Source organism: Melospiza melodia, chromosome 3 (assembly GCF_035770615.1).
Source record: "Melospiza melodia melodia isolate bMelMel2 chromosome 3, bMelMel2.pri, whole genome shotgun sequence".
Lineage (NCBI taxonomy): Eukaryota > Metazoa > Chordata > Aves > Passeriformes > Passerellidae > Melospiza > Melospiza melodia.
In genome coordinates this window covers 43,684,021-43,693,637 of record NC_086196.1, presented here as the reverse complement: position 1 = coordinate 43,693,637, position 9,617 = coordinate 43,684,021, and positions in this window count along the sequence as shown.

Sequence of the window (9,617 nt, the reverse complement as noted above, 5' to 3'; positions counted from 1 at the left end):
ATGCATCTGCCTCTGTCAATAGCAATGCTAGTGAACCAAAGCAAGTGACTGAAGTGTAGATTCTGAAGCTCACTAGTGAGCTAAGCATCATAAATCTAATTCTGTTTTGCTTCTGTTCTTTTCTCTATCAAAAATAATTTTTCAAGTTTTTGAAGGGCTAACCCAGCAGTTTAGTTAATTTTATTTTCCTTTTTACTTGCAGAACTAGCTCTTCTAGATTGCACTGCCTAACCAATGCCATCAGCAAATTATCTCAAGTACATCTTGAGCAGTTCTGCATATTTCAGCACAAGTTTTCTTTGAAAAGATGACTTATGTAGATCCATCTGCAAGAAGCAGCTGATTTGGTGAGTTTGATTTCAACAGACACTTAAATGTCTTGCAGAATAGAGGCAGACTCTGAACCTGAAGTAATTTCCTTTTTGAATGCTGCTAGATGATTGTTATTGAGGAGAGAAGGAAGGAGGGGTAAAGCATGCCTGGAAAACATTGCTGGTCACTAGCCTGTACTGCTTTGAGAATTGTTCACTCACTGAAGCAGATATTTTTCTCCAAGTGTTTCAGAGATCATACAAATTTAAAGCACTTTCAGATCAAGGTTTTGGCTTTGTTTAGCCATCTTCATTTTTTCAATGCAACACTCAGACCACTACAGAGACCGCAAAAAAGTATTCATAGTTTTGAGCAGTTGAATAGTAATTACTTGAGATTTAATTCCTTCAGTAAAAAGCCTACTGTGCTTTGCTTCTGTAGCAATCATTGTGTTTTCAATCCAGGATATTCAGAAATCATGAATTATGTCTGACATTTGATGTCATTCATATGATTTTTCATGACTGCTCTTTTTTTGCAGGGGCAACTTAGAGTGCAGAAGAGTTCCTTTTCTTTCCTTTTTTTAAGGAAAGAAAGATAAAATTTTCACAAAATCACTTCCTTTGGTGATTTGGAGTTTTAGTAAATTTTAGTAAACTTTGCACTGCCAGCAGTGCAGGTAGCATCTCAGCAAAGCAGAGCAGAGAGACCGAATCACCTCCCTCAACCTCTTGAAGCACCCCAGCATATGGTTTGCATTCTATTATTGTAGTCACTGCGATCAGTAGTATATGATATATTAGCCATTGCTTCTGACTTCATTGCTCCCCATTTGAATGCCAGAATAAATACCCAGAGATCCCAAATAACTGCAGGAGTGAAAATCTGATGGATCCTGCCCATGGTCGTGGCAGGCTGTGCTAAGTCAAGGCCGCCGTGTGGCTTCACCCCGTGGGTGCTCAGCACAGGCAAGGGGCTCTGTCTGTGTAGCTGTTCCTGGGAAAGGATAGAAATAAACATTACTGCTTCCCTGCCTTCCCTCCACCACAAACAGCCTGACAGTCATCTGAGTAACAGGGACTTGTCATGCCTGCCTTCATCAATAACGAAATTAAAATCTTGATTGCCATTAAAGAAGCTTTTTTTTTTCATTTTTGCTGGGCTGTAACAAGCATTTCAACTGTTCATTTGTGTTAATGTTGCAAGATAGGGTGTAACCTGTAGACTAACTAATTAAATGCTCTTTGATTTTGAGTGAAGTGTTTGGTACAGTCTAGACAACAGAGTCTAATTAGCGCTGGATGTTTAATGGAACTAAAGACCCGTGAAAAGCAAAAGGTGCTGAAATAAAAAGTCAGTGAGAGAGATGTGAAGATAAATGAGAGAAATAAGGAAATCAAAACAACCCTTTGCTATGCTAGAAATACCATTCCCTCAGAAAAAAACCCCACTATATTAATTATGAAAATTTAAAATATCCAATCAACTCCAATGTCCAGCTGTTTAGGGTAATATAATGGAAAGCTATCCAAAATACATCATGTCAGCAAGGAACAAATTAAGGCATTTTGCACTATCTCACTGCTTTTCATTTCTTCCAGGCAACAAATTCACCCCAGTATTTTTACAATATAATAAAAACTCCATGTGTATTGCTTTGTGAGCTATGATTCACTGCCTCTCAGCAGGAAATTGAATGTTTGCCTTAACAGTACCTTCCTCTGTCTGTAAATGTAGTCAATTTGTGTTTTTTCCTCAGCTGACAAAAATGTGGATGCAACTTTTGATTGCACACATGTATTTAGGTCCAAAAAAAAAAAAAAAACCAACACAGTATAACAAAAAAAAAAAAACAAAAAGAAACCCCCAAACCCCCTCAATAGATTGGTCAGCTTTAAGCCAATAAAGTTTTATTCAATGCATGTGTTCTCTCTAAGAAGGGATTAAGCTGGATGGGTTAGGAATAACAAAGCTAGATTTCCCCCCCCAGCTCTGCACTAATTCCCTGGTACTGTAATCTGCTGAAGAGTTGGGAGCAAGCTGTGCCGAATCAGTGCCAAAAGCTATGGACCATTTAGTTCTTCAGCACCTGTCATTCCCAGGAACCACCTTGGTTTAGGTTTAGGTTTGGCAGCACACTTGGTTTTCCCCTATTTTCTTTTAGGGCTTTTCAGTGTATTTTCAGTTTATTTATTCTGAAGGAGAGCAAGCGAACGAAGGAGTCAGGAAACTAGTGATATGCTAATACTAATAATACTAACACCAGTTCCTGAATAGGATAGTTTATAAAAAACCCAAACTAAAAAACCCACCAAAACACAAACAAACTAAAAGAAAACAAACACCCACAACACTTGCAGTACAAAACCAGATCCCTTAATCCTGCAGCAGCACATCAGTCGATTTATAATCCAGCCCTCGCTTTCTAAGAAGTAACATTTGCCTAATGCTGTACAGCATCCCTGGCTGGGTGATGCAGTAGGGCAAGGATCCCTGCAAGGGCAGAGCTTCCTGAGGAGGGATGTGTGTGTGTGCCCTGTGCTCTGTGGCAGACTGCTGGGGAGCAGAGCTGTGCTATGGGTCAGTGCAATGCAGAAGTGGCACCTGGCCCCGTCAGACACGCAGAACAGGAGCTTGAGCAGCTCAGCCTTTGCTGAGCTGTCATGGGGCAGGAATAAAAATGGCTCAGTGGTTCTGGAAGCCCCTCCTGCCTCTGGGCTCCGTGGCTTTTCTCCTCACACCTCACTGCCCATATACAGTGTCAGATAATGTTTGCCTTCTACATAAAGCCACCATACCCTCTTCCATCTCTTCAAAACATAGAAACCAGGTAATGTATTCCTGAGCTGGGCTCCTGTGTGCCACTGAGACATGCTTTGTGGGAGAGGCCCCAGTAACTCATAGCCAGGATCAACTTTGATAAACTTGGTAGAGATTAGCGAATGCTTGATGAGCACCACAGTGCAGCCTTGGAGCCGTTTTCCTGCTTTCCTTCTGGTCAAAAATAAACAGTAAATGAATAAAAAAAAAAAAAAAAAAAAAAAAAGTGTTCCAGAAATACATCAATGTACTTCATCTGCATATTGGAGTTTATCCCTGGGGACTAGAATCAACCTACTTCAAAGCAGCCTTCCTGACTTGAGTATAGCCTGAAAAGCAGATATTTAACACTGAGTGTTTCTCACTACCAGCATCTTTCTATTACTATTTTGCAGCTATTACTATTATGCAGCTGCAACCACATTGCTCAGACGATGGGTTAAATGCTTTCACCTTCCCTACTTGTCAGTCCTGAAGCTACTGCTATTGCTGAGAAAAGGAAAGAACTGACTCAGCAGTCACAGCAGCAGGGTTTCATATAGATCAGCACAGCACACAAGGTGGCACCATATGTTCCTGCCCTTCAGCATCTAACAAATATCAATTAATTCCAGCAGGCACCAACACAGAAGCAAATACTAATTAGAGACTTGGAGAAAGTGGTGGTATTAGCAGTCTAAATATTGGGGGAAATTCATGCTATGCTTAGAGGCATTTGAAGAAGGATAAACTGAAGGTCATTTGCATATTTGCATTTAGAAAGCTGTGATAGCAGTCAGCCACCCCCACTCCCCACAACATACTAAACCAGAGTTAGATTGGTCAGAAGAGATTTGGAAAACAGGCTTAGAAGTTCATATTGGGTACAAGGAAGAACAGGCTCTTGTGTGAATGGCTAAGAGGAAGAAAACACGGAGTTAAAAGAAAGATACCTTACTCAGGAGTTTTGAGAGTGTCACAGAGTGCTGTGGTGCTGCTGATCCATAACTAAGTAACAGAATAAGAAACAATAATTTCTTCAAAAGTACAGATTTATGTAATTAAAATTACTTTTGGGGATCTACCCCTGGTTATATACAATACATTTGACTCAAACTTACTGCAGTCTTTATAAGGCATTTATTCTTTATGACTGGGAAGCTTGCATGGTGACAAGGAAGAGGGGACTTAAGAGCTCTTATTCCATAGACAATAACAAAGCAGAGATAGATATTTCTTTTTTTTTTTTTTTTAATGGGATATTTACTATATCTACTAACAAAACCTGCTGTTTTCTTCAAAGTCTTTTAAGTACTGTGACTTGATGACAGGTGTCTACTGCCAATAAGGGAGTGGAAGTTGCAGGTAGGGGCTCTGTTTAGGTGAGCCCTGGAAGTGGTTTGAAATATTGTAAGGTCAAAATTCAGCCTTAAGAGTTTGTGCACCCCAGCTCTTTCAAAGATTCCAGTCCAGAGGATTAGAATATCAGAAGCAGTGACACAATCTTCAATCTGTGCAGTTGATTAAAAAAAAAAAAAAAAAACAACAAGAACAACAACCCCCCCACAAAGCCAAAAACAAACAAAAAAACTGCTCCCCCCCCAAAAAAAAATTGACAAAACCAGGAAAAATAATCTAACCTAATACAGTCTTACATGCAAGTCTGTATTTTGAAAGGCAGCGAGAAGAAGCAGGGCCAGAGTGCCTAAAGCCATGGAAAAGTACTTTCATAACATTGACTACAACTTAACAAAGCCATTGACTCTTGTGAAATCCCACCTACAACCTGTCAAGACGATTTCTACTGTAATGTATGCTGGCAACCAGAACTATTTGCACAGAAACAAATAGAGCAAGAAATAATTATTGAGTTTCCAGGTGTATTTCCATGGAATTTAGAGGTTTTCTTTTCCTCCAGTGCCAGGACAAACTAAGTCTCTGGAGGTCAATATCCCAAGTATTTCTTTTGGAGCAGAGGAAAATCATACCACTGTTGGCTTCTCCTTGTCCATCAACTATTCTTTGTTCTCCAAGGTAGGTTAGTGCAGTCCTTTATTTTTCTGCTTTGTATTGGTTTCAATTTCTTTCTCTGTAGAAACTTTGTTATTGCTGGAGGTAAAATGACAAAGAGCTAGTTCAAACTTAGAAGGTGAGAAATGTGGAAAATTTTACACCAAGACTGTTTTTTATGACTGATTATATAGAAACGAAAGTGGACGAACAAGACTACTGCAAGGTCTGTGTGTCATTTGCTATTCACATGGTGCTGAGAATGAAGAAATTAAATGGGTGGAGCTCAGAAAGGTAGAAAGTATCCTAGCACACTGCTCATGGAATTTTTTGAAATGAAACTCCTCAAATGTGAATTAATATCTAATGTTGGGTGTTTTCTGTAGTCACAGCTGTTTCTTTATGAGAAGGAAGGCAAGGGGAGGGAGACTTCAGCATTGCTGCTTGTGCTTAACTCACTGCAGCAATACCAGATCTCCAAAATTAAGTCATGGCCCCAAATTATGGCCTTTTCACTGTCATCAGTTCACATTCCTTTGAAGACTGTGCATGGCACAAGGTCACTCAACTTCAAAAAGCATACAAAAAGCCTATTAAATGCTTACAAGAGAGAAAGCAGTGAGATTTGTGAGAGAAACTTTTACGCCAAGGACATTCACAAGAGCAAGCCACTTTCTAATCCTGAAAAATTTAAAGGCATGTGAGACAAAACTTCAGGACAGTTTAGTGGTTAAACAAAAATGCAGACAAAATAATGAAACAAATTTTCATTATACCTATAATTTACTATAGTTTCCAGTGCATTTTTTTTCCTCTCTTCTTGCCTTTTTCAGCCAAGTGGATAATTTACATATCAAATAATCATAAAGGCAGCTATGGCCTGACTTTTTGCCATTGTCACCATTAGTAGTTTTCCTATTCACCCTGACAGCCCCACACTGATTTTCTTCTAGCTAAGGTCTTTGCTTTAATCCAAGGGCTCTAAAATTTCTTGCACTAAGCTTTGCTGGACTTTTGAAAGAGCAGGTAATAGATAATTTACTGATCACAGTCTTAAAGTCTGAAAGAAAAGGCAATATTCAGAGGATGGGCAAGAGTCTGCTTTACATTCCTAAGACCATTTTATTCATGACCCAGACCAAAGAAAAATCTGAATCCCTTTTGGAAGGTTAAGTGCATAGACAGAGAGATCTGAGAGGCTCTGTGTGTCACAGAAAAAAAATTATCCCCAAGACTAGAAAACAGTGATGGATGCTACCCCTCACTGGGATTTTAAAAAACATCCTAGCCTCTAAGCCTGGCCTTCAGATATGTTTCATCCCTGGTGGAAGACAATGGAGAAGTGTGAACACTCAAAGGACATTTAAAAATAGAAGGAAAAATATCTATTTCTGTGGTTATCCTGCTCTGAGGAATGTGAAATTAAATAGCAGACAGTAAATAGTTTTTGCTTTTTTTCTGAAAAAAACTTAGAATTTGTGATAGAAACACTAAAATGCATAACCCTTATAAGATATGACTCTGATATTTGGTAAATATGTGATATGGAAAGAGATTACGCTAGTGCTTTACTTGTCCATCAAAATTCTAAAGATACTTTTCAGGCTTTGAAAGAATCTCAGGGGAGAGTTTGGTAGAAAGGAGGATGACACTTTTGTGATCCAACTGACAGCTGGAAAAGCAGCAGCAATTTTCCTGTTGAATTCAGGCTGCTGTATGATAAACATTGTTTTACATTGAAACTTTGATGTATGAATGTAAATTGTTTGCAATAAGAAAAGCATTGCTGACCAAAGGACACGTGCAAGGCAGCACAGGTTATCAAAGCGATATCAGCCCAGTTCTGTCTTTAGCAATTCTATACGTAACTACAAATCAAAGGAAAGGTCTGATTCATCTCATTTTGTGAACAACTTGTAATTTGTGTCTGTAGAGTCCAAATTTGGATTTTGGAATGGGGATCTGTAGCTGGATCAGAACGGTGGGCACTCAGCTCTGTGCAGTGGCACTGAGGCACCACCCATGTTTTGTTTCCTCTCAGCTAGTCCAGGGGTTTGAGGTTTCTAGCTCACTACAAAAAGACACTGAGATGACTAAAATATTTGCCATATTCAGAAGTAAATATACAGGCCAATTTTTTGACTTCTTGTCTGAAGAAATAACAGAATACTCAGTGTAGTTCTCGGAGTTGCTGGGAATTTAGTTGCCTGTGTAATGACCTCAACTAAAAAATTGCAAGACAAAGGAAAAAGGAGAGGAAAAAACAAAAACCTGTCTAGCACAGTGAGCCCAGAAAGCCCAGCAGAGGCAGTACTCGAAAAGATTTACAATAAAAATAACAAAGGCAATTTCAAACGTTAGTGACGGAAGTGACATACCTGCATCAAAAAACAGCCTAGGCCCTAACATTAACCCTAGGGGGAACCCTAACCCTAGGCAGAGAAGTAAATGCACCACTGAGCTAAGGATGGTTGAAATGAGAAAGCTGTGGAGGAAGCCATGTTGTGGCAGTTCTGTATTCCACTTGGCAAGCCTTATGCAGCTGCAGTGTCCTTGGAGGTCAGGGTTCTGTGGTTTTCAGAACGCAAAACGCAGGCGGAACCATAGCTACAAGTGAGTTGAGTAAAGGATGCATGAAGGCGAGGCTGGAGCAAAACAGAAAGGTGGAGATCAAGCAATGTTGTGGCAGTTTTGCGTTCCTCTTGGGGTGACTTTGGCAGCCACGGTGTGCCTGGAGCCATGGGCTCTGTGGTTTTGGAGACACTAACTCTAGGTGTAACCCTAACCCTAGGCAGGAAATGCAGCCTTGGGTTAAGACTGGTCTCGAGGAAAAAGAGATGGAAGCAACCATGTTGTGGCAGTTTTGCATTCCCCTTGGGATGACTTTGGCAGCGGCGGTGTGCCTGGTGCTGTGGGCTCTGTGGTTATGGAGACGCAAACCCTAGGCATAACCCTAACCCTTACCCTAGGCAGGAAATGCAGCACTGGGCTTAGGGTGGTCATGCGGAAAAAGCGGTGGAGGCAGCCATGTTGTGGCAGATTTGCGTTCCCCTTGGGGTGCCTTTGGGAGCCGCGGGTTGCCTGGTGCCATGGGCTCTGTGGTTTTGGAGACGCTAACCCTAGGCGTAATCCTAATACTGACCCTAGGCAGGAAATGCAGCCTTGGGTTAAGACTGGTTCCCAGGAAAAAGCAGTGAAGGCAGCCATGTTGTGGACGACTTGCGTTCCCTTTTTGGTGTTTTTGGCAGCCGCGGTGCGCCTGGAGCTGTGCGCTCTGTGGTTTTGGAGACGCTAACCCTAGGCGTAACCCTAACAATATCCCTAGGAAAAGCAGATTTGGGCTAAGGATGGTCCCGTGGAAAAAGCGGTGGAGGCAGCCATCTTGTGGTAATTTTGGGTTCCCCTTGGCATGCCTTTGCCAGCCGCTGTGTGCCTGCTGCCGTGGGCACTGCAGTTTTGGAGACGCTAACCCTAGGCGTAACCCTAACCCTAGGCAGGAAAAGCAGCCTTGGGGTAAGGGTGGTCTCGAGGAAAAACAGTGGAGGCAGCCATGTTGTGGCAGATTTTTGTTCCCTTTTGGGTTTCTTTGGCAGCCATAGTGTGCCTGGGGCTGTGCGCTGTGTGGTTTTGAAGATGCTAACCCTAGGCCTAACCCTAACCCTAACCCTAGCCCTAGGTGGGAATTGCAGCCTTGGGTTAAGACTGGTCCCCAGGAAAAAGCGTCGGAGGCAGCCATGTTGTGGCAGTTTTGGGTTCCCCTTGGGATGCCTTTGGGAGCTGCGGGTTGCCTGGAGCCGTGGGCACTGTGGTTTTGGAGATGCTAACACTAGGGATAACCCTAAACCTAACCCTAGGCAGGAAAAGCAGCCTTGGGATAAGGGAGGTCCTGCAGAGAAAGCGGTGGAGGCAGCCATGTTGTGGTAATTTTGGGTTCCCCTTGGGATGCCTTTGCCAGCCGTGGTGTGCTTGGAGCCGTGGGCTCTGTGGTTTTGGAGACGCTAACCCTAGGTGTAACCCTAACCCTAAACCTAGGCAGGAAAAGCAGCCTTGGGCTAAGGGTAGTCCTGAGGAAAAACAGAGGAGGCAGCCTTGTTGTGGCAGATTTGTGTTTCCTTTTGGGTGACTTTGGCAGCCGCAGAGTGCCTGCAGCCGTGGGCTCTGTGGTTTTGGAGGCACTAACCTTAGGTGTAACTCTAAACCTAAACCTAGTCAGGAAAAGCAGTCTTGGGCTAAGGGTGGTCCCGCGGGAAAACAGTGGAGGCAGCCATGTTGTGGCAGTTTTGGGTTCCTCTTGGGGTGTCTTTGGCAGCCGCAGTGTGCGTGAAGCTGTGGGCACTGTGGTTTGGAGATACTAACCCTAGGTGTAACCCTAACCCCTAACCCTAGGCAGGAAATGCAGCCTTTGGCTAAGGCTGGTCCGGAGTAAAAATTGGTGGAGGCAGCCATGTTTGGCAGTTTTGCTTTTCCGTTGGGATGCTTTTGGCAGCGGCGGTGTG